This window comes from Magnolia sinica, chromosome 7 (genome assembly GCF_029962835.1).
Source record: "Magnolia sinica isolate HGM2019 chromosome 7, MsV1, whole genome shotgun sequence".
Classification (NCBI taxonomy): Eukaryota; Viridiplantae; Streptophyta; class Magnoliopsida; order Magnoliales; family Magnoliaceae; genus Magnolia; species Magnolia sinica.
The window spans coordinates 60,253,024-60,279,313 of NC_080579.1; positions in this window are offsets into that span (position 1 = coordinate 60,253,024).

Here is a 26,290-nt window from a genome sequence, read left to right on the forward strand (position 1 = left end):
CAGGAAAGAATCTAAGATGATTCACCAACTTCTCTCTCACTTTCTCTCTCTTTTCCTTTTCTCTTTCTTAGCTATGGTAAGAGAAAATTCGTATGGAAAAGTGAGCTAGGGTTTCAAGGACTATAAATAGGCCTAAAATTGATGAAAATAACCCCAGGGCCAAGGTATACTTAGGGTATAACCAAAACCTGCCTCTCACGATCCAACGAAGCAATTCCGGTGGGCCAAATACCACGAAAGGCCGGACTTAAGCTCACTGACCATGGATCTAGGTCAAGCTGAGTTTTCGTACCAACCAGATCTTCAGATCAGCCGTGGCGGACCACACTCAATTCAACGGTCACGGAATCTCGATCAGGTCCACAAGCACAAGGACATGCCTGGGCCACCTTCCCTGATCAAAGAGTGAAATTGGGTCAGAATCCAATGGTCAGATAGCTTAAAATTGTCGCACAAGCGACACGACTCAGATTTCATAAAAGCTCATTAAATTTCCAACCGTTCTCACACTCTTCACTCCGAACTCAATCAAATCGACCCAAAACATCACATGGACTTGATTTTCGAGGTGATGGTCAAGCCCAACATGGTGACCGCAACAGCCTAAGATCATCGTTATCGGACTTTCGACGTGCGGTCCAGGTCCGATCCAGAACTTCCAAAAATTCTCCAAAACAACTGGATTTAGCGATGGATCCCAGATTTCAGAGTAACATAGCGCTAACTAATTTACAGGTTTTGAGTCATGCAGATACAATTTAAAGTGATTGATGCAAATTTCACAAGCAATAGATTATAGCGCTAATTACCCCAAAAACAACTACTTAAGGAAAGATTAGCACAAAATTTCCAGGGTCATTACAATCTACCCCCCTTAAAGAAAATTTCGTCTTCGAAATTCAAACCTTCTCATATTCCTCAAGGATCAGAGGGTAACTCTTTCTGACCTCAGCTTCAGATTCCCAAGTAGCCTCTTCCTCACTATGATGCATCCATAGTACCTTCACAAGAGGGATAACCTTGCTACGCACTACTTGCTCCTTCCTGTCGAGAATACGCGTCGGTCGTAGTACATAAGTGGCATCCTCACTCAACTGCACTTGCTCCCAACTGATAATATGCGAAGGATCAGGAACGTACTTCTTCAGCATAGAAACATGAAATACGTTATGCACGCCCACAAGAGGTGTGGGCAAAGCAAGGCGGTATGCTACCGCTCCCACTCGACCCAGAACTTGAAATGAACCAATAAATCTCGGCGTCAGCTTCCCCTTCTTACCAAACCGCAGAACTCCCTTCATAAGAGAGACCTTCAGAAATACATGGTCTCTAACCTCAAACTCAAGCGATCGACGCCTCGTATCAGCATAACTCTTGTGCCTACTCTAGGCTGTCAGAAGTCGACGTCGAATGATGTCAACTTTCTCTGAAGTCACCTGCACCAATTCCGGGCCAAGCAAACTACGCTTGCCAACTTCTGCCCAGCAATGTGGTGCTCTGCACGGGCGACCATACAACGCCTCATAGGGAGCCATGCCGATACTCGCCTGGAAACTGTTATTATACGCGAACTCTGCATACTGAAGACAATCATCCCAACTGTCCTTGAAATCCTAAACACAAGGTCACAACATGTCTTCCAGGACCTGATTCACGCGCTCCATCTACCCATCTGTTTGCAGATGAAACGCGGTGCTGAACTTCAGTTTCACACCCATCGCTTCCTGAATACGAGTCCAGAAGATAGATGTGAAACGCGTGTCTCTATCAGACACAATCTCCAGGGGAACTCCATGCAGACATATTATATCCTTGATATACAACCTAGCCAACTCGTCTGCAGAGTTAGTGACTCTGATCGGTAAGAAATGCACCGACTTCGTTAATCGGTCGACGATCACCCAAATAGAGTCATATCCCTTCCTCATCCTCGGCAACCCAGAAATAAAATCCATAGAGATGAAGTCCCACTTCCATTCAGCTATGGGCATGGGCTGCAGTAACCCAAGAGGTCGGCGATGCTCTGCCTTGACCTGCTGGCACGTGAGACAACAAGAAATAAAATCAATAATCTGGACCTTCATATTGTCCCACCAATAAGATCTTCTCATATCCTGATACATCTTCGAGCTACCTGGATGCATCGCAAGCTTAGAACTATGGGCTAACTCGAGAACCTCCCGTCTCAAGTCAAGGATGTCAGGAACACATAACCGGCCTCGAAATCGTAAGCCCCCATCCGAACTAACACTCCAGTCGGAGATCTCATCTGTACCAACCCGCTTCCTCATCTTCACCAAAAGCTCATCATCTGCCTGAGCTGCAACGATCTTCTCGTCGATAAGGGGTTATACACGAATGTGTGCGATAACCTCATACGGCTCAACCACCGTAAGCTTCTACTCAAAATCTCGCACAAACTCCAACATATCCCACTCTGCTATCATCAGCGGAGCCACAAACTCAATAGCCTTCTTGCGACTCAACGCATCTGCCACAAGGTTCGCCTTGCCTGGATGGTAAGAAACATCGAACTTAAAATCTTTCAATGTTTCCATCCATCGGCGCTGCCTCATATTCAAGTCACGCTATGTGAAAATATACTTAAGGCTCTTGTAGTAGCAAAAGAGCTCAAACTCCTCACCGTAGAGGTAATGTCTCCAAAGCTTTAATGCGAATATGATAGCTGCTAACTCCAGGTCATGCGTAGGGTAATTCTCTTCATGTTTCCTCAACTGACGCAAAGCATAAGCAATCACCCTGTCCTTCTGTATAAGGACACAACCCAGGCCAACGCGAGAGGCGTCGGTATATATAATATACTTAACCCCTTACTCTGGCAATACTAGCACAGGGGCGGACGTCAACTTATCCTTCAGCTCCTGAAAAGTCAACTCTGCCATCTCATTCCAAGCAAACTTCAAATCCTTCCATGTCAGCTGCGATAACGGTTTGGCAATCTTCGAGAAGTCTTGAATGAAGCGTCGATAATAGCCTGCAAGACCCAGAAAAATCCTTACCTCAGTAACTGAACCAGGCTGCTTCCAGTCCTGCACTGCAGCTACCTTGGCAAGATCGACAGCTATCCCTTCCTTGGACACCACATGTCCCAGGAACTTGACTTCCTCTTTCCAGAAATCACACTTCTTGAACTGCGCGAAAAGCTGATTCTTCCTGAGAGTATCCAAAACCGCTCTTAAGTGCTCCTCGTGTTCTTTCTGGCTCGCAGAATAAATCAAGATGTCATCGATAAAGACAATGATGAATCGGAACAAGAATGGCCGAAACACCCTGTTCATCAGATCCATGAACACGGCCGGTGCGTTCGTAAGACCGAACGACATCACAAGGAACTCATAATGACTGAAGCTAGTCCTGAAAGCGGTCTTCTGCACATCCCCATCCTTGACGCGCAACTGATGATACCGAGACTGCAGATCAACCTTTGAAAAGTACCATGTCCCCTTCAATTGATCAAACAGATCATTAATCCTGGGCAAAGGGTACTTATTCTTCACAGTTACCAGATTCAGCCTACGATAATCAATACACAACCGCAAGGAACCATCCTTCTTCTTCACAAACAAAACAGGTGCTCCCCAAGGAGACACGCTGGGCAGAATAAAACCCAAATTCAGCAAACCATCTATCTGCTTCCTCAACTCCTCCATTTCACTCGGAGGCATACGATAGGTGGGTAATGAAATGGGCGCTGCACCAGGCATGAGGTCGATAGAAAAATCAATCTCACGCTGAGGAGGTAATCCATGAATCGACTTAAACACATCTTCAAACTCCCGAACTACCGACGTGCTAACTAACGCCGATTCAGCCATACTCTCCAACAGAGAAGAATAATAATCATTACGAAGAGGGTAACTGACTTGAACTGGGAAAGTAACAGTCTCGCCCTCAGGTCCATGGATCGTTACTGATCTAGCTTCACAATCAATCTCAGCTCGCATCCTCGTGAGCCAATCCATACCCATAATAACATCGTAATGATAAAGGGGTGCGACAAAGAAATCAACCCAGATCGATCCACTTCCTAGATCGACCAAACAATCCATACAACGCTTGCCCAAAGCAGAGGAAATCCCCGTAGCGGTAGTAAGCGTCACTCCTTGCATAGGAATAGATCTCAAACCCAAACGCCTAACTACCGCATATGATATAAGAGAAGTAGTGGACCCTGTATCCACCAACATAGAAACGAGAATACCTTCAATGTGCGCTGTCACCTCAAAGGATCTCGGCATCAAGTCTGACATAGGCGCTTCAGCTGAAAGCGCATGAACTCGAGCCTGCTGCTGACGATTCGGAGGAGGAACCATGGGCCGCTGAGGTGGCCTGAAGTTAGGAACTACAGGTCTGAAGGATGGATGAGCTGGCGCTGAACGAAGAGGTGGAGGAGAAATAACCTGAGACATCGGACGGCTAATCCTCCGCGGTGGAGTAAAACCACTGGCCCGCATACGAGAGAAGCAAAAACGGTCCAAATGCCCTATCTTCCCACAATACGAATAGCAAAGATCAGCTCTCAACTGCTGAGCGGGCGGCGCTGAACGCCTAGGAGGAGAATCTGCTTGTAGCCTCTTGCCGAGAAAAGGTGCACCCTGAAAGTCCGGTCGTGGCCTAGGAGCCATCGGTGCTCGCATGCGGGACGACCTGTCCCTGTCCTGCTTTGCTCGCAAGGACATGCTCACCAGCTCCTCATAAGAAGAAATGCTAGCACAGCAAATCTTCGATCGGATCTCAGGTCTCAATCCCTCAGAGAAACGCCGCATCCTCATCGGCTAATCGCCCAGAATCAAGGGCACATACCGACCCAGCTCAGTGAACCGGTTCTCATACTACGTCACCGACAGCCCTCCCTGGCGGAGGCGAAGGAACTCACTCTCCTTCTCATGTCGGTATGTAACTGGGAAAATACTTCTCATGGAAGTGTGCCTCAAACGCCTGCCACGACCACACAAAACCTTCCTCGACAGTGCGAAGAACACTGTCCCACCATAGACTGGCCTCCTTCTCAAACATGAAGGAGGCAAGCTCAACCTGCTCAACCTCATAGCAGTGCAGCAGTCACAGCATCTTAGAGATGCGGTCGATCCAATACTCGACCTCCTCGGGTCTTTAAGAGCCCGTAAAAGTAGGAAGTCGTAAGCGCTGGAATCGCTCAAAAGTGCCGCTTGCACTGGCGCTCCCAGATGGATGCATAGGTGAAGTAGGTGGAGTCACCCCCACTGACTGAGCAAAGATGTCAGCCATGGAAGAGAGGAACTCCTGCTACTGCTGCTGGTGGTGCTGCTGCTGAATCTGCTGCTGCTGCATCAACAGCATCATCTGCTCAAACCTATCAGTAGGCGAAGCAGACGAAGGTGCACGGCTCGGCTCAGGAACCGAGGGCATGACTGGAGGAGCCATAGGTGTCGGCCCAACACCGGCATGAGATAGGCCTGCCTGTGGATCCGTCTGGCTATCGCTCAAAGGAGGAACCCCAGCAAGCGACTCAACCAAAGAGAGACGGGACGAAGTCTTCGAACCCTTAGGAGGCATCCCTACATTCAACAGAGGATGCAACCCGTCAGATTCTACGTCTACATAATCCATCCACACAACATTCACAGCACAACTCCAAAGATAAACATCATGCATTCCATTAATTAAAATTGTCGCAATACATGTAGTGCGGCATTACATGAATCACGACTAGGAAAGCATGTGAACTACAACATCTAATACTTCAAACAACCACAACAACTACAAACAACTTCAACTACAAAGCCAACAACGGCTACACATAAAGAAAATAATAAACAAAGCAAAGGACGGCCACGACGACAGCTACTCGTCGAAATCAGGAGATAGAGGTGGGGCACCCTTATCCTACAAACAACACAGGATAGACTTCAGAGTTCGAGTTACCTTCTTAAACTTATGCTTCACAAGGCCTCGAAGATCCATAATATCCTGGCATAGAACAGCCTGCCCTTCTTCAAGCCGAGCAATACGGGCATCTCTGGCAGTCTGATTTACGCTCTGCTTTGGTGCCACAGGAGGAGAGCTATCACTCGTATCCTGTGCCTCATCCTCTTCCTCGTCCTGCTCTGTTTCTTCCTCAATCTCAGCACCACCTTCAGCATAACTCTCTTCATCATCGCTCTCTGACTCATCCTCACTCTCTGAGGCATGTCGACCAGAACCAATCTCCATCAGCTTAAGGGTCGTCAAGCCAATATGACGAACAGGAACTGGCTTCTCTGCTCCAAGCCTATACCAAACTCATGAGCAAGCTTACAAATGAGGCGACCAAAAGGAAGCGATTTGGTCCTCCTAGTCGAACGAGCGATGAGAATAATCTGGCGCAGGATGTACGTCGACACACACAACTTCGCTTCTTGCCCCATCTGATATAGGAAATCCACCATCAGGCGCGTACACTCACTGCGGTTGCTCCACCTTGGATATACATTGAACGTACATATGTGGTGAAGCAAATGGAAGTCGTCCGTCATGTTGGTAGCTAGAAGACTCTTATTCAGCTGTCATTCGACCAGACGACTACACAAGGATCGGGTGCGACGATCCCTCTCGGGCATACTGTTCAAATTCTTCTCGCTGGCATGCACCTCACCAAGTGGCACATTCAGGAGTCGGGATATCAAAGCGACGTTGACTGTAGTTTCTCGACCACTACCACAAGGAATCTTGAACTGCAGAGGCTCTAGCGAAGGATCATGAATATTGGCATAAAAAGCTCGAGCAGTACTTGCATTCGTGCGATACTCGCCTTCAAATAAGGGACACCAACCAGCCCCTTTCAGGTGCTCCAACAACAGAAACTCGTCATACAGCCGCAGATCAACATGAGCCTCAAAAAGGACTCTATGACCTTCATAGACTCCATGCGATAGTTTCGCCAACAAAGTTCTACCAATGGGAGCTCGAGGATCGAGGTCCCACTTGGTCTGGAATTCACGAGTAGCAGACGTGCTCGCGGCGGAACCTCTCGGCCTCCGTGCACGTGTTGGGCGGCTAGGCCCGGCTTCATCCACGGGCGCTCTCTTCTTCCCCATTAAATAAAGAAGGGAGGAAATGAAAAAGATGGCCGTGATAAACTCAAAGAGGGCCGTGAGAAATGAGAGAAAGAGAGAAATAGGAAGATGGTGAAGTTTTCACACACTAAAGATCTCAAAAGAGAATGTAAGAGCTCAAATGAGAACGAAAGGAAGGATAAACAGCAATGGGGGTGAGGGTTTTGAGATGGGGTGATGGGGTTTACACGAAAATGGAGGAGGAAGAAGATTTATGAGGGATTTAGAGAAGTTTGGAGAGAAACTTAAAAGAAAAGAGAGCTTGGGAGGGAGGTTTGTGAAGGAAATAGGTCTTAGGAGAGGTTTAAACCACCGAACCATGGAGGGGTGGGCCACACAAGGCCAAATATGCGTCGGCCCGAGCCGGCCCGCTGATCGGCGAGGCCTCGCCGAGCCGGCGATGGCATCGCCGGTCTCTGGACTGGCAGGCGATGCCTCGTCATTTGGGCGAGGTCCTCCTAGTCCCCTAACTCCCAAATGATGTGGTTCCCCCCTAGGCCCCACTGGAAATGTCCCGATCAGCCCCTTTGCTTAGTTCGACGCCTATCGGGCCATTCGGGCAGAAATCTGATTCAAATAAAGATTTCTTAAAAATTTAAGGGTTAAGACAGGATGATAAACCATATAAACTCATTAATAGATGGTCTAAGAAAGGTTTCGGGTCGCTATGTGTGATCAGGAGAGAGCACAGACTCGATCTTGGCGATCATTTTTAGGAAACTTTCACCGATAGAAGCTAAGGAGCACAAACACACAATCTACAATAGACCCACACCCAAATATACTAAAGTGGCAACAGTGTGTGACCATAATTCAGGTCCAATTTAATCCAGATCATGCTCTGATACTAACTTGTAACGCCTTGAAATTCGGGGGTCGAGCAAAACTCAGCTCCCGAGTTCCAAAACATCACTTATGCAACATATTTAATGATGGATGTATGTTGACTATATTAGTGCATAAAACATGGAATAGATTAAGCCAAAGCACAGATATAATTCAGGGATAAGTGAAGAAAGCAAGCGGAAGACTTATAGAAATATATGTGTACAAGTGGAAATCCCTGAAGTACATATACAAACCAGGTCGTAATGAAAGTGTTAATATCAAAATTAGAAGTATTAGATTACATCATTTAATTTCCCAAAAGAAATCCCAGCATCCTGCGCATCAGAACGAGGCTCACTAGAACCCGTTTGAAAACTGCATAAAAGAGAAAGCAGCCTCATCATCATCCATCTCCCACTCTGCCTTACAGGTCGCATCCACATCTACAACATCAGCAGCTAAGACAGAGTCTGGTGGGTGTTTAACACTGCCCCAGAACGTGGGAGTGAGTGATCAACTCAGTGGAACAATAAAGCACAGGTTAACATGTTATCAGTTCAATCAAGCAGTAATATAACGACCTTGGAATTTTCTGTGCTAATCTTTCCTTAAGTAGTTGTTTTGGGGTAATTAGCGCTTTACTCGATTGCTTGTGAAATCCGCATCAATTACTTTAAATTGTATCTGCATGGCTCTAAACGTGTAGATTAGTGAGCGCTATGTTACTCTGAAACCTGGGATCCATCGCTAAATCCAGTTGTTCTGGGGAATTTTTGGAAGATCTGGATCGGACCTGGACCGCGCGTCAAAAGTCCGATGGCGATGATCTTAGGCTGTTGCGGTCACCGAGTTGAGCTTGGTCATCTCCTCGAAAATCAAGTCCATGTGATGTTCTGGGTCGATTTGTTTGAGCTCGGAGTGAAGAGTGTGAGAACGGTTGGAATTTATTAAGCTTTTTATGAAATCTGAGTCGTGTCGCTTGCGCGATGATTTTAAGCTATCTGACCATTGGATTCTGACCCAATTTCACCCTCTGATCAGGATAGTTAGCCCAGGCATATCCTAGTGCTTGTGGACCTGATCGAGATTCTGTGACCGTTGAATTGAGTATGGTCCGCCACGGCTGATCTGAAGAGCCGGTCGGTATGAAAACGCAGCTTGACCTAGATCCATGGTCAAGGAGCTTAAGTCTGACCTTTCGTGGTTATAGGCCCACCAGAAATGCTTCGTTGGATCGAGAAAGGCTTACTTTGGTTATAACCTAAGTATACCTTGACCCTGGGGTTATTTTCATCAAGAATAGGCCTATTTATAGTCCTTAAACCCTAGCTCTCTTTTCCATACGATTTTTCTCTAACCCTAGCTTGGAAAGAGAGTGGAAAAGAGAGAGAAAGTGAGAGAGATAAGTTGGTGAATCATCTTGATTTCTTCCTTGTCCTGCTTCATCTTTGAACCTTCACTTTGGATCATTCTTCTGACGGTTCTGAGTTCTTTTGGGGTAAGTTAATCTAACCCTAACCTGTGCTAGAGCTTAGATTAGTCTTGGTGTTGTTGTATCTCATTTCTATCCTTGTTTTAGGGTATTCTAGTGCCGTTGACGAAGATAACTCGTCTAAATCAGTTCGGTGGTTCTTTCTTCGCTTAAGGTGCGGACTTTAAGTGTATAGGTTATGGTTTTCAAGGCTTTCAACGCCAGTTAGTGATTTATTCTTGTTATGGATGAGATTTCACATGCCAAATGTTGTGTTTACATTGCTTTCCTAATATACATGTGCTATATTGAGATTTGTGTATTCTATGTGTATTTATAAAGTACCGTATATGTATAAAATATGCACTTATGTTTGCCATGATTATTTGTCATGTATGTATGCTAGATGCATGTATGACGACTCCTTGGTAAAAGGAATTGTCTAAGTGCGTGTATTTCAACATACATCATGTATGTTGTTCCATGTATGCTAAGTGTTTGTAGAAATGCATGAATGATCTAAGTGTAACTTATTACACTAATTGTGGGCGTTGAGAAGTGATTCTCAATACTCCTATTGATGCGCATGATTTCCTTTATGCAAGTTACATTCCATGTTATTTAAATTCAAGCATTTCCTTTACTTACATTTATGTTAAGTTGATATTTTTCAGATGTGTATGTACCATGATTTGAGTTGTTGTTCCATTACTGTTTTACATTCCATATGAGTATCTGTAGTAGCGTAAGGTGTTTGGGACTATGCCTTAGTCCAGGAAATCGGTAATTGATCCTATGTTCGTGGTTGAGATTGCTTTCGCCATGTAGGACATATTAGACGAACCCGAGTCGTATTAGAGTTGTCGGCAATGGTTTGGCCACGCGGAGTGTTTGCGCACTCTATGTCATTCAATTCAACGTGCGCTCGTGCTAGTCGAGTTCGTCAAGTAACCCGATTGTCCGATGTATGTTTACCACGTATGGACATTATTGCTTGAATCTAGGGTACCGAACTTACCAGTGAAATCCTATTAACTATGGTACTTTATCCGCCAAGACTCATGAGCCGGACATGGTGGTATGGGACACCGTAGTCGAGCTGTCGGCCTACGCTGGGGTGACGAGCCTTCCCGTAGTGACCAATGAGCAACTAAACTCGTGAGCCGATTATGGTGGTATGGGACACTATATTCGTGCTGTCGGCCTACATTGATTGGTGACGAGCCCTTTGTAGTGACCTCGAGCATACTTAGATACCGCAAGGAGGTGACGAGCCGAACTGTGGTAGTAAAGGCATGAAAGGCGTGCATTGATTGGTGACGAGCCCTTTGCTACGACCTCAAATATATGATCGTATGAGATGTCTAGGATTGACGACCCTAGTATGGATTACTGTTTAGATGGTCATATGAGGGAGGTATCGTAGCTTCCCAATCCTGCTGTGTGAAATGGACTAATAACAACTCGGCAATCATATCCATGCAACGCATTTGCATGTGCTTTGTAGATGTGGCGCACATTGAGGTGATGTCATGCGTAACGTAAGATGAAGACGTTGAGGGTGTACGCGTGAGGGCACACATCATTTCGCATACATCCTTGCATTAACAAGAGTACTTAGGATTTATTTAATTGTTCTGCTTTATCATTACTGTTTGATTGAACTGATAACATGTTAACCAGTGCCTTATTGTTCCACTGAGTTGATCACTCACTCCCACGTTTCTGGGGCGGTATTAAACACCCACTAGACTCTGTCTTAGGCTCTGATGTTGCAGATGTGGATGCGACTTCTGAGGCAGAGCGGGAGCTGGATGATGACGAGGCTGCCTTCTCCTATATGCAGTTTTCAGACGAGTTCTAGCGAGCCTCGGTCTGATGTGCGGGATCTCTAGGATTATTTTTGGAAACTGAAACGATGTAATTGATACTTATAATTTTGATAAATAACACTTTCATTCGATCTGGCTTGTATATGTAATTTAGGGATTTACACTTGTACACATTTTACTATAAGTCTTCCGCTTGCTTTATTCACTTATCCCTGAATCATATCTGTGTTTTTTGGCTTAATCTATTCCATGTTTTATGCACTAATACAGTCAACATACATCTATCATTAAATATATTGCATAAGTGATGTTTTGGAACTCGGGAGCTGAGTTATGCTCGACCCCCGAATTTCATGACGTTACAAGTAATGATAAAGCAGAACAATTAAACATAACCTAAGTACTCTTGTTAATGCAGGGATGTATGCAGAATGATGCATGCCCTCACACGTACACCCTCAACGTCTTCATCTTACGTTACGCATGACACCACCTCAAAGTGCGCCACGTCTACAAAGCACATGCAAATGCAGTGCATGATCATGATTACCAAGTTGTTATTAGTCCTTTTCATACAGCAGGATTGGGAAGCTAAGGTACCTTCCTCATATTGCCATCCAAACAGTGATCCATTCTAGGGTCATCAATCCTAGACATCTCATACGATCATATGGTTTCAGGTCGTTGCAAAGGGCTCGTCACCAATTAATGCACACCTATCACACCTTTATTACCACAGTTCGGCTTGTCACCTCAATGCGGTATCCAGGTATGCTTGAGGTCACTACAAAGGGCTCGTCACCAATCAATGTAGGCCGACAACATGAATATAGTGTCCCATACCACCATAATCGGCTCACGAGTTTGGTTGCTCACTGGTCACTACAGGGAGGCTCGTCACCCCAGCGTAGGCCGACAGCTCGACCACGGTGTCCCATACCACTATGTCCGCTCATTAGTCTTAGCAGATCAAGGTACCATGGTTAATATGATTTCATTAGTAAGTTCGGTACCTTAGATTCAAGCAGTAGCGTCCATACATGGTGAACATACATCGGACAATCGGGTTACTTGACGAGCTCGACTAGCACAAGCACACGTTGAGTTGAACGACATAGAGTGCGCAAGCACTCCACGTGGCCAAACCACTGCCGCCAACCCTAATACGGCTCGGGTCCGTCCAATTACGTCCGTTGTGGCGAAAGCAATCTCAGCCACAACCTTAAGGTAGATTTCTGATTTCCTGGACTATTCATAGTCCCAAGCACATTACACTACAACAGATATTCGTATTAAATATAGAACAGTAATGGAGCAACAACTCAAATCATGTAGCATACGAGTACTTGAAGGATAACAGCTTAACATGAATGTAAGCATAAGTAATACTTGAATTTAAACAACAAGGAATGTAACTTGCAAGAAGGAAATCATACACACTAGTGGGAGAATTGAGAATCGCTTCTCAACGTCCATACTAGGTTGAAATATCACACTTTAAATCATTCAGACGTTTCTACAAACACTTAGAATACATAATACAACATACATGACGTGTGTTGAAATACACACATTTGGACAATTCCTTTTGCCAAGGAGTTGTCGCACATATCATTAGCATAAGTACACAATAAATAATCATGGCAATCACAGGTTCATATTTTATATGCATACGGTACTTTATACATACACATAGAATACAAAAATTTCAATGTAACACATGCATATTAGGAACACAAAGTAAACACAACATTTGGCATGTGAAATCTCATCCATAACAAGAATAAATCATTCACTGGCATTGAAAGCCTTGAAAACCATAACCTATACACTTAAAGTCCGCACCTTAAGCCAGAAAGAACACCGAACTGATTTCAGACGATATGTCTTCGTCAACAGCGATAGAATACCCTAAAGCAAGAATATAAATGAGATACAACATCACAAGGACTAATCTAAGCTCTAACACAGATTAGGGTTAGGTTAACTTACCCAAAGATGAACTCAGAATCGTCAGAATAACGATTCAAAGTGAAGGTTCAAGGATGAAGAAGAACAGGAAAGAATCTAAGATGATTCACCAACTTCTCTCACACTTTCTCTCTCTTTTCCTTTCTCTTTCTTAGCTAGGGTTAGAGAAAATTCGTATGGAAAAGAGAGCTAGGGTTTCAAGGACTATAAATAGGCCTAAAATTGATGAAAATAACCCCAGGGCCAAGGTATACTTAGGGTATAACCAAAACCTGCCTCTCACGATCCAACGAAGCACTTCCGGTGGGCCAAATACCACGAAAGGTCAGACTTAAGCTCACTGACCATGGATCTTGGTAAAGATGAGTTTTTGTACCAACCTGATCTTCAGATCAGCTGTGGCGGACCACACTCAATTCAACGGTCACTGAATCTCGATCAGGTCCACAAGCACAAGGACATGCCTGGGCCATCTTCCCTGATCAGAGGGTGAAATTGGGTCAGAATCCAACGGTCAGATAGCTTAAAATCATCGCGCAAGCGACACGACTCAGATTTCATAAAAGCTCATTAAATTTCCAACCGTTCTCACACTCTTCACTTCGAACTCAATCAAATCGACCTAGAATATCACATGGACTTAATTTTTGAGGTGATGGTCAAGCCCAACATGGTGACCGCAACAGCCTAAGATCATCGCTATCGGACTTTCGACGCGCGGTCCAGGTCCGATCCAGAACTTCCAAAAATTCCCTAGAACAACTAGATTTAGCGATGGATCCCAGATTTCGGAGTAACATAGCGCTAACTAATCTACAGGTTTTGAGTCATGCAGATACAATTTAAAGTGATTGATGCAAATTTCACAAGCAATCGAGTATATTGCTACTTACCCCAAAAACAACTACTTAAGGAATGATTAACACAAAATTTCCAGGGTCATTACAGGGTCCCAATCTGAAGCATTGACCCCTCCTACTGGGGTGAATCTGGTGTTGGCCAAATACACTGGAAGGAAGTTAGTTCTTGAAAGGAGGGTAGATAGGGAATGTCTAAAACCCTATAATCTGGAACCCCTGTTAGCCAAAATTGGATGGCTACCTCTCCTTGATTTTGGCAGTCTGTATCACTATGAATAGACCTACAACTTCTTTGCTTCCAGTCATTCGCCGATGGCTGATCCTCCATCCATCACGGTTTTTATTGATGGTGATGATGTAGAAATTACTCCTACAGCCATTGCAAACATCCTTGTGCTTACTCTATCACCTGTTGGTTTCCCTAACATGGACCTTGAGAATGTTGAAACCCGGTCCATGGTTACAAAGTTTCTCTGTCATGGTCGTGATATCCCCTAGTAGCAAGGCAATGCGCTAAATCAAAATTCATGGAACCTTAGTATCGTATTTTGCATGGCATCTTTGCCTCCAACATATATCCTAGAAGTACCAATCGTTCGGATCTCACCAGGTTCATGGCCATGGTAGTCTACTCTATAGATCCAGGAATCAAAATCTGCCTTCCTACTCTAATTGTGCATCAACTAGTATATGCGATTCATATGTCTTGGGATGTTCATTTGCCCTCTCCTTAGATCATTCACACAGTATGCAATGCGATCGGTCTTCCAACAACAAACGGTTCGGAACTTCCCCTTCAACACTTCAACAAGAACAACATTAGAAGGATGGATTTAAAGTTCCACAAATTTCTCGAAGACCTACCAGAGAAAGAAATTCACAAAGAAGGAGAAGGTAGTGAAGGCGAGGCTCTAGCCGAAGGTGCTGGAATGGCTAAGGGTGACCCTCTCGAGCCCCAACAAGCTCCGTCCTCATTCGAACCTGGGCACGCAAAAAAGGTTCAAGCTCCACCAGGATAGGATTGGAGCAATGATGTGGGAAGTCACCTAACTAAAGGAGACTGTGAATGTAAGGTTCACTGTCTTAAAACGACTAGTGAATGGGGTGCAGCAATCGGTGCAATAATTTGTGGATCTGATCACCTGCAGATGCGACGATATAGCACTGTCCTCCTCTACACCTCCGCCATAGTATAGACAGTCTATGTGCCATCACATACATCCTACTCTCATCTTAACGTGCGGGCATGGGTATCTTTTTGAATGCCCTACGATCCCATGAGTGTATGTGATGGCTCACTAACTTGCATAGTCAAACAAGTTTTTTATTTTTTATTTTTTTATTTTATGTATATGCCCATGAATGGGCTAGATACTTGTGTTTGTTTTTGGGTACCGATGGATGAGCTTGATTTTTATTTTTTTTAAGGATGGATAATAGTTGTAGAGGTCTTTAGACCAGTCGAAGACGTGATTTACTCACCTATAAATAGAGCACGAATCTCAAAATAAATCAGGAAATTGAAGCTACTTTTAATTCGTCCTTCTGAGAGATAAGTCTGTGCTCCATTTTAAGCTAAGTGTGCATATTTAATATTCTCTTTCTTTAGCTTTTATTATTTAATTTTGTTCTTGTACACCAATCTTATTTGAAAAGTTGAATTGCTGTATTCCATTTTCTTGGAATCAAATTCAAATAGAGCTACGCCCAATTGGTTTAATTTAAAATCTCTTAGAACTTAGATCCATTACAAAGAGAGTATTGGACATTGAACTTTAACATTCAAATCTCTACTCGGACTTAGTTCTTCTGGGCTGCTACAATGAAGGAGAGATTTAGGTATTTTATGTTTGTGTAATTTACTTTCATTTGGTTTTCTTTTAGGATTTGCCAGAAAAATCTCATTGTATTGATTATCTGAGGAGAGCCAGGAAAACTCAGAAGAGGGGTTTTTTAATTGTGTAAGCCCACAGAGAAAAACACAATTGTGAAGGTTTTAGGCGAACCTGGAAAACCTATCTTTGATAGTGAACGCTGATATCCCCTATGTGAGGATATTAGGAGTGGAGTAGCGTTGTGTGGATGTTGTTGAACAATTGGTGTACACACAGGCGAATCACTATAACTCTTTGTCTTGTGATTTGAATGCTTACTTAAGTTTTATATCTCTTTTCATTCAAATTTGTGGAATATATGTGTGGATGTGAATGTTGTAAAATTTACATTTCAAGCACAATGGGAGTGTTGTAATAATTTAGTTTTAAATTCCTGCAATTTATTTCAATTCCTTGCTATTTATTTATTCCTCTCCGGTTTGAGTTTTTGATACAAAGGACATTCTAGAAATAAGGTTGTCTTACCATAAACCTTTGGTTTTTATGGTGTAAGGTTGTCCCTAGAACTGAATTCGTATCAACCTCTCAATACTTGTTTAGTGAGGTTTCTTTTATTTTAGCATTGTGATTTAATTTAGTTTATTTGGCTATCTATCTTACTTTATTCCGCTGTTAAAATATTATTTTGGCATCGTCCTATTCACCCCTCCCCCCCTCTCTAGGACGTATAGCTAGGCCATTTCAAGTGGTATCAGTGCTTGATAGCTCGCTCTTATTGCTTTTTATTTGGATTTAATTCCTGAGCTAATGATCTAAGCTATATATAAGATGTCAAATTTTGATAGCCTATCAGTCACTAGGCCTCCACCCTTTGGTGGCTCCAACTATGCCTATTGGAAAACCAAGATGAGGATCTTCCTCAAATCAATGGATGGGAGTATGAGGCAAGCCATAGTGACTGAATGGAACCCACCTACCACTGAAGTGACTGCTATTGATGGTTCAAAATCAATGAGAGTAACACCATATTTCTCATGGACCACCCTTCAGAAAAATGAGAGTAGTGCCAATGCAAAAGCACTAAATGCAATCACTTGCGCACTATCACCGGATGAGTTCAAAAGAATCATATCCTGTGATACTGCAAAGCAAGCCTATGATATATTAGAAATGACACACGATGGTACTACAATTGTAAAAAAATCTAAAGTCCAACTCCTCACAACCAAATTTAATGAAATTCATATGAAGGAAAATGAAATGTTTATGGACTTTTACACTAGATTAAATGACATTGTAAACTCAATGTAGGGTCTTGGCAATAAAATCCTAGAAAGTAAAGTGTGTGCAAAGAAAAGATACTACGCTCACTTCCTGAATGATTTAACTCTAAGGTAACCGCGATCTAGGAACTTTGTGATACGGACAATATGAGGGTAGAAGAACTAGTTGGTTCTTTACAAACCTATGAGTTAAACTTTAAAGCTCCTAAAAGTAAATCTATCACTCTTAGATCTTCTAAAGAAAACTCTGATTCTGAAGATGATATGGCTCTTTTAGCGAAAAAGTTTTACAAGATTTTCAAGAGTAAAAAGAGAGTTCATTTTAAAAAATCAAATGATAAGAAAAGATCAAAACCCAAATCTAAAACTTGGAAGTCTTTGAAAGATAGTCAATGTTACGACTGCCAAGAATATGGGCATTTAGCAAACAAGTGTCCTAAAAAGGATAAACCCAAAAAGAAGGGTATGTTGGCTACTTGGGATGAATCATCTGATTCTGAAGCTTCTTCTGAATCAGAAGACTCTGAAACTGGGTCGGGCAGTGAAGTTAAAGCCCTTATGACTCTAGCCAAATTCACTTCTTCAGATCATGGTGATTCAACTAGCGAAGAAAATCTGAATAATGATTATGAAAATGAAGATGATCTTCAAGATGCTTACAATGCCCTATACAAGGAAAGTTGTAAAATTGCTATCAAAGTTAAACTTTAAAAAGAAAAGTTTTTTAAACTCAAAGAATGTTTTGAATCTCTTGTTTTAGAAAAATTCCAAATTTCAGATTGTTTTGAAAACTTAAAATGTGATTTAGAATTCAAAACCTCCCTGATTGAAAATCTGAAATCTGAAAATGAGAGACTTAAAAATGAAGCATCTTCTCTTCTGAGTTTAAAGGATACATGGAGGTATGCCCAAGGAGATCCAAAGTTAGAAAAACTTTTATCTGGATCTAGAAAATGTGGTGATAGATTCGGGTTGGGCTATGATAAAAATGTTCCTCCTAAAGAAAAGTATACTTCTCTTAAGTTTGTGAAAGGAGAGTCCTCTAACTCAAAAGGGAAAAATACTAGTCAAGGTTTTTCTAAAAATACAAAAGCTTTTCAAAAATTAAGAGGCAGCTATATCTTGGACGGGATGTTACAAGAAACCCACTAGCTGAAAAGATAGTGGATTTACTCAAGGAGCTCTTAAAATCTAACTCAGTAGGTCATTCTTATAACAACAGTCTGAAGAAGACCAACTATACTCCTAAACCCAAAACAGTTCTAAAATGGGTTCCTAAAGTTGCCTGCTTGGTTGCCCACACCACTTTCGAAGCAACAAGCCATTCAAAGTGGTACCTAGATAGTGGATGCTCCAGGCATATGACAGGCGTCAAGGCCTTATTCACTGTTCTTAAAGATATGACTGATGGGGCAGTTACTTTTGGTGATGGAAGCAATTGCAAGATTATGGGCCAAGGTACGGTTCAACTCTATAACCTTCATTTGTTTAAAAATGTTTTGTATGTTGAAAGACTGAAACATAATATTCTAAGCATATCACAAATTTGTGATAATAACCATAGTGTTCGGTTTTCTAATCAAAGCTGTGAGATTCTAAACAACAAGGGTTCAGTAATACTAACTGGACGTAGAACATCTGAAAACTGCTATATTATTAGTGAATCCAGCTCATCTGATCAATCGTGTTACATGGTCCATACAGATGAGACTGATTTGTGGCACAAACGTCTTGGACATGTACACTACCAAAATCTATATAGATTGAGAAAACGAGAACTTATAAGAGGTCTAACCAAACTACAAAAGTCAGATAAAATATGTGGTGAATGCCAGATTAGAAAATAAACAAAGAACTCACACAAAAAGGTGAATTCCAATACCACATCAAGACCACTCGAGCTTCTCCATATAGATCTTGTAGGACCTACCAGGACAGAAAGTCAAGGTGGCAAAAGATATATCTTGGTAATAGTAGATGACTTTACCGGATATACATGGGTTATCTTCTTAAGGGACAAATCAGAAACCTTTGAAGAAGTGAAAAGGGTTCTTAAAAGGATTCAAACCGAAAAAGGTTCTCAAGTCAGTAAGATTCGTAGTGATCATGGATCTGAATTTGAGAATAGCGGTTTTGAGAAGTTCTGTAGTGACCAGGGAATATTACATGAATTCTTGGCACCGAAAACTCCACAACAAAATGGAATAGTTGAAAGGAAAAATAGAGTGCTTCAAGAAGTGGCTAATGTCATGTTGAATAGTATAAAGCTCTCTAAGAATCTTTGGGCTGAAGTAGTCAATACAGCTTGCTATATCATTAACCGGGTTTACACTAGTAAAGGTAATAATAAAATGGCTTACGAATTGTGGTTCGATAAAAAGCTGACTATCAAATACTTTCAAGTTCTTGGCAGCAAGTGCTATATTTTGCGAGATTGTGAATATCTGGGAAAGTTTCATACGAAGAGTGATGAAGGAATTTTTTTAGGATACTCTTTAAACAGTCAAGCTTATAGGGTTCTGAACAAAAGGACCGGTGTGATTCAAGAGTCTATCAATGTAGTCATTGATGATCACTTAAACACACCAGTCTCAAGTTCAGATAATGATGAAGTAGTAGTAATTGATAAATCTGATACTTCAACTAATTAGACTGATTCTGAAGTAAAGATTGTTAAAGATTATCCAACCACATAGATTCTTGGAAACCCTCTCACTGGTGTTCGTACCCATAAACAACTTCAGGATATATGTAATTACATATGTTTTACATCCCAGATAGAACCATCTAACGTAAAAGAAGCTCTTGCTGATGAAAATTGGATTGTTGTGATGCAAGAAGAACTTAACCAATTTATGAGAAATGATGTTTGGTATCTCGTACCTAGACCTAAAGATAAACACATCATTGGAACCAAATGGATTTTCAAGAATAAGTCTAATGAGCTTGGCAATATAATTAGAAACAAGGCTAGATTAGTGGTACAAGGTTACACTCAAATTGAAGGCATTGATTTTGATGAAACCTTCACACCAGTAGCACGTCTTGAATCAATTAGACTCTTTATATCCATTGCGTGTGTTAGAAAGTTTAAGATTTACCAAATGGATGTGAAAAGTACTTTTTTAAATGGTGATCTGCATGAGGAAGTCTATGTTAAACAACCGATGGGTTTTGAAGATCCCAAAAATACTGATCATGTGTATCGCTTTAAAAAGGCACTTTACGGTTTAAAACAAGCTCCTATGAAATGGTATGAGAATCTAACAAAGTTTCTATTAAGCCATAAATTTCAAATGGGATGTGTTGATAAGACTCTGTTTATCAAAAAACATGATGATCACATTTTAATTATACAAATTTATGTTGATGATATCATTTATGGATCTACCTATGCTGACATGACTATTGAGTTTGCAGATTTGATGAAATCTCAGTTTGAAATGAGCATGGTTGGGGAATTGAATTATTTCCTTGGGTTGTAAGTAAAGCAAAAACCTGACGGAATGTTTATTTCTCAATCTAAATATGCTATGAATTTGATTAAGAGATTTGGATTTGAGAATGGTAAGAACTTTGATACTCCTATGAGTACAACTTTGAAACTCTCAAAAGATTTTACAGGTAAAAATGTAGATTTGAAATTATATCGTAGTATGATTGGTAGTTTACTGTATTTAACTGCTGGTAGACCTAATATTGCTTTAAGTGTTGGTATTTGCACTAGATATCAGTCGGATCCTAAAGAGTCGCACTTGACTGCTGTCAAGCGGATTATGCGATATGTCGCAAGTATTATTAATCTCGATCTCTGGTATCCACATGAGACTAGTGTTCAATTAGTTGGGTACTCGGATGCTGACTGGGCTGGTAATCTTGATGATAATCAACCAGTGGTGGTTGTTTCTATAATGGAAACTGCTTAGTTTCTTGGTTTAGCAAGAAACAAAGTTCTATATCACTTTCAATATCTAAAGCTGAATATATTGCAGCTGGTAATGCGTGTATACAACTTGTTTTGATGAAACGTATGCTAAGTGACTATAGAATTAAACAGGATTCTATGTTATTATATTGTGATAATTCCAGTGCCATAAATATTTTGAAAAATCAAATTCAGCATTCTCGTACTAAGCACATTGACATTAAATTTTATTATATTCAAGAATTAGTAGAAGAAAAGGTTATATCTTTGGAATATATCCCTACCGAAAATTAACGTGCTGACATTTTCACTAAACCGCTCGACAAAAGCAGGTTTAATAAAATGAAATTTGATCTTGGCATATGCGTTTTAAAGTGATTATTTATGCCTATTTGTATCATAGTGTATATAATTGCTTGATTTGTTTTCAAATTTTTTAATATAATGCTGGAAATCAGTTTTTCTGGCCGATACTCGACCAGTCGTGAATCTACACGACCAGTCATGCTACGACCGGTTGTCTACATCCACGACTAGTCGTGAATCGCGTGAATCTCTTATAATTTGGGGAAATCAGTTGAGAATATGAATGTTAAGATGGAAAACATATTTGTTGCCCATGATTTACAATTCAAGTATATGCGCAAATATCTTAGGCGCTTGAACAAGGGCTTGCATCAACTTGATCCTTCCATCCCTGTACCTTCATCTGGTTTTGATTAGATATTTTAAGTTAGCTAGTCTATTATAACTTTATTACTCTTGTGTTAGCTTAACTGGTTTTGAGACTATAGCTATTTTTGACTTAGCTCTGTATATGAATTATGTGGGCTGTTTATGCTGGTTAATCATATCATGTCTTGTTTCCACTCATATATCTCTTTCCTTATTTCTCCTCAGTCATCTATTCTATACTTCCTTTGTCCTATTGTGACAAAAAGGGGGAGAATGGATATGGATGTGATGTGTCTAATGAATGATTATGTTATGAGGAGGGAGTAGCATTGTATGTTACTCAGGGGGAGTATGTGTAGAAGTGGATTGTATGTTATGTTGAATATTGATTTACACGTTTGCAGGATTATGTTCGTATGCCGGTTGATAACAACTGGTACATGATATAATGTTATAACAACTGGTGCATGATTCTTTAATCAGATATTTTGTGTTATGTAACATATCTTGGAAGTGTGTTTTGTCACTAATTTGACAAAGGGGGAGATTGTAAGTGCTATAGTTTATAGCCCTTTTTGTTATCAAATTTGTGGTGCCAAATACACTTTTTTGTAGCTTGCATCTGTGAAAAACAATGCTCTACTCAAGATCAACTTTGTTTGACAAGCACCGTTCACAAGTCAAGAATCTCAAGAAGCTTTCAAGTTTGAGCTCTATCAAGACTTCAAGCTTTGCTACTTTTAAAGGTCTCTTGTCTCTAAGTTTCAATGTCCTTACTTCACTTTTGAGTTATGATGGACCTTAGGTGGACCTTTAGAGTAGGTCATTCTAAATACATAATTCATATGTTTTATATATGTGAGTTTAGGCTGTTCTAAGACTAGTCCTGGACTTTGTTCGACTAGTCCTAGCACTGCTTCGACCTGTCTAAGAATTTCCTAGATCAGTCGTAAGTTTGTTGCAAATTTTAGATATTTTCTAGTTGGCTTCGACTAGTCTTAGGGTTTGTTCGACTAGTTGTATGAACAGTGTCGACTGTTTCTTCGACCTATCGTAGAGCTACGAATAAGTGTATAGGCATTGAAGATTGTCTAGCTTCGACTAGTCGTGTGAAACCTACGACTACGAAGGGGACATACGACCAGTCGTGAAACCGCCAGATTTTATTGCGCCCGAATTTTCAAATATCTGTTGGTTCTATGACCAGTCGTAGAGGTCTTTAAACTAGTCGAAGACGTGATTTACTTACCTATAAATAGAGCAGGAATCTTGAAATAAAACAGGAAATTGAAGCTAATTTAATTCGGCCTTCTAAGAGATAAGTCTGTGCTCCATTTTAAGCTAAGTGTGCATATTTAATATTCTCTTTCTTTAGCTTTTCTTATTTAATTTTGTTCCTGTATTCCAATCTTATTTGAAAAGTGGAATTGTTGTATTCCATTTTCTTAGAATCAAATTCAAATAGAGCTATGCCCAATTGGTTTAATTTAAAATCTCTTAGAACTTAGATCCATTACAAAGAGAGTATTGAACATTGAACTTTAACATTCAAATTTCTACTCGGACTTAGTTCTTCTGGGCTGCTATAATGAAGGAGAAATTTAGGTATTTTATGTTTGTGTAATTTACTTTCATTTGGTTTTCTTTTGGGATTTTTCAGAAAAATCTCATTGTATTGATTATCTGAGGAGAGCCAGGAAAACTCAGAAGAGGGGTTTTTTAATTGTGTAAGCCCACAGAGAAAAACACAATTGTGAAGGTTTTGGGCGAACCTAGAAAACCTATCTTTGACAGCGAATGCTGATATCCCCTATGTGAGGATATTAGGAGTGGAGTAACGCTATGTGGCTATTGTTGAACAGTTGGTGTACACACAGGCGAACCACTATAACTCTTTGTCTTGTGATTTGAATGTTTTCTTAAGTTTTATATCTCTTTTCATTCAAATTTGTGGAATGTATGTGTGTATTTGAATGTTGTAATAATTTAGTTTTAAATTCCTGTAATTTATTTCAATTCCTTGTTATTTATTTATTCCTCTCCGGTTTGAGTTTTTGATACAAAGGATGTTCTAAAAATAAGGTTGTCCTACCATAAACCTTTGGTTTTTATAGTGTAAGGTTGTCCTTATAACTGAATTCGTATCAACCTCTCAATACTTGTTTAGTGAGGTTGTGTTTATTTCAGCATTATGATTTGATTTAGTTTATTTGGTTATTTATCTTACTTTATTCCGCTGTTAAAATTTTATTTTGGCATCGTCCTATTCACCCTCCCCCTCTAGGACGTATAGCTAGGCCATTTCATCTTCTAAATCAGAATTAGCATTGTTTTCTTTTGGAACAGACTTGGATGACTTAAGGACTATGGACTTACCTTTAAAAGCTTTGAAACTTAACTCGCATGTTTGGAGTGAACCGACTAACTCCTCAATGTTCATTTGATCAGTGTCTCTAAGTTCCTGAATGGCAGTTACTTTGGATTTAAGCCTCTCTGGAAGTGATCGCAGTATCTTAGCGCAAACCTTACTTTCTAGGATTCAATCACCTAGACCCCACATGGAATTCATGATGTCATTTAATTTCATATAGAAGTTCTTGAAAGTTTCATTTTTCTTTCATACGAATTTCCTCAAACTTTGTAATGAGGATTTGGACTTTAGATTTCTTGATAATAGTTGTTCCTTCATGTGTCATTTCAAGGATGTCCCAGGCTTACTTAGCTGTATCACATGATATAATTCTTTTGAATTCATTAGGTGATAGAGCACAAGTAATGGCATTTAAGGCTTTTGCATTTGCACTGCTCTCATTTTTCTGAGGTGTGGTCCATAAATAAAAAAGGTGTTTCTTTAATGGACTTGGTTTCATCACTGTCTAGAACCTCAGACACTGGTGGTTTCCATTTGGTTACCATGGCTTGCCACACGCTTTCATCAATGGATTTCAAGAAAATTTGCATTTTGGCTTTCCAATAGGCATAATTTAAGCCATCAAATGGTGGTGGCCCAGTCATAGACAGCCTATCAAAATTTAACATATTAGAAGCTCTGGATCTTTAAACTCTAGGAAATTAATCCAAATAAATGAGCCACTTAGCTCTGATACCACTTGAAAGAGACGAGCTTACAGTCCTAGATTAGGGGGGGGGGGGGGGGTGTGAATAGGACTATGTCAAATACAAATTAAAGTACTAAAAGACTAAATAAATTAAAACTTAATCAGAGATATCAATCATAATAGTATTGAAAAATTGATTCAAACTGTGTTCATATGATAACCTTACACCAAAAACTGAGGTTTTAGGTAGGACAGCCTTTCATGAACTAGTAAGGATTAAGATCACAAACTAGAACAAGAGAATAAAAATAAATGCAACTATCTATTACAAGCATTCACCACATGTATATAAAGATTTACAAACATTCACCACATATACATCTCAAAAATCATTCACCATATCAACACTAGGAATTATAGAGGTGTGGTGTGTACACTAACTGTCCTCAAACAACCACACCTACTCCACTCCCAATAATCACAACCCACATGATATTAGCGTTCATTAAAAATCAAGGTTTTCTCATGTTCACTTTAAACTTATACAATTGTGATTTTAGAAGGGTTATCACAATCAAAACCCCACATACTGAGATTTTCTGGCTATCTCAGTCAAAACTAATACATGAGATTTTTCTGGATATCTCAAATAAACCAAAAATAAAAAGTAAATACTTATCTTCTTCAGAAGACGTTGAATGATGTAGCCCGTAGAACCGCTTCGGTTGATGACGAATGTTCAATGTTCAATGTCCAATAACCAAAATGAAGGGTTCTAGGCTCTAAGTAGATTTTAACATAATTCAAACCTGGGCTACTTGTTTGAATTTCTTAGATCTCAAAAGGAAGAATAAGAACTCCCTTTAAAACACATGATTCATGAAAAGAGATCTACAAATTACAAAATAATAAGCTATTAAAAATAATTTAAAATACTGTTCTATAGCTTGAAGAAGATGGAGACTTTTCTCTCTCAAAGTGAAGGCTCTTGGTGGCTCGAATGATGTAATTCAGAGTGAGAAAAGACCTCTATTTATAGGCTAAAAAATTGTTCCTTTGACTTGTCTAAGGTCTCCTTCGACTGGTCAAAGAAACAACTAAATTTCAAATTTTAGGCATGATCGGATCAAACCGTCCTTCGACTAGTCGAGTGGCTTGTTCGACTGGTCGAGTGGCCCGCTTGACTGGTTAAGCAGAACCTTAGACTAGTTGAGGAAGCTCAAAATACATTGATGGACTTCGAGTCGAGCCACCTTCGACTGGTCGAGGGTGTGCCTTCGACTGGTCGAGCCCATTTTTGGACTAGTCAAGGAACCAATAAATTTTAACTAATTTTCGGTTGAAAGCTTAAACTGGTCAAAGTTTTTCCTAGACTGGTTGAACCAAAGCCTAGACTAGTCAAACTAAGGTTTAAACTAGTCAAACTAAAGCCAATTTAAAGTATCGAAACCTAATTA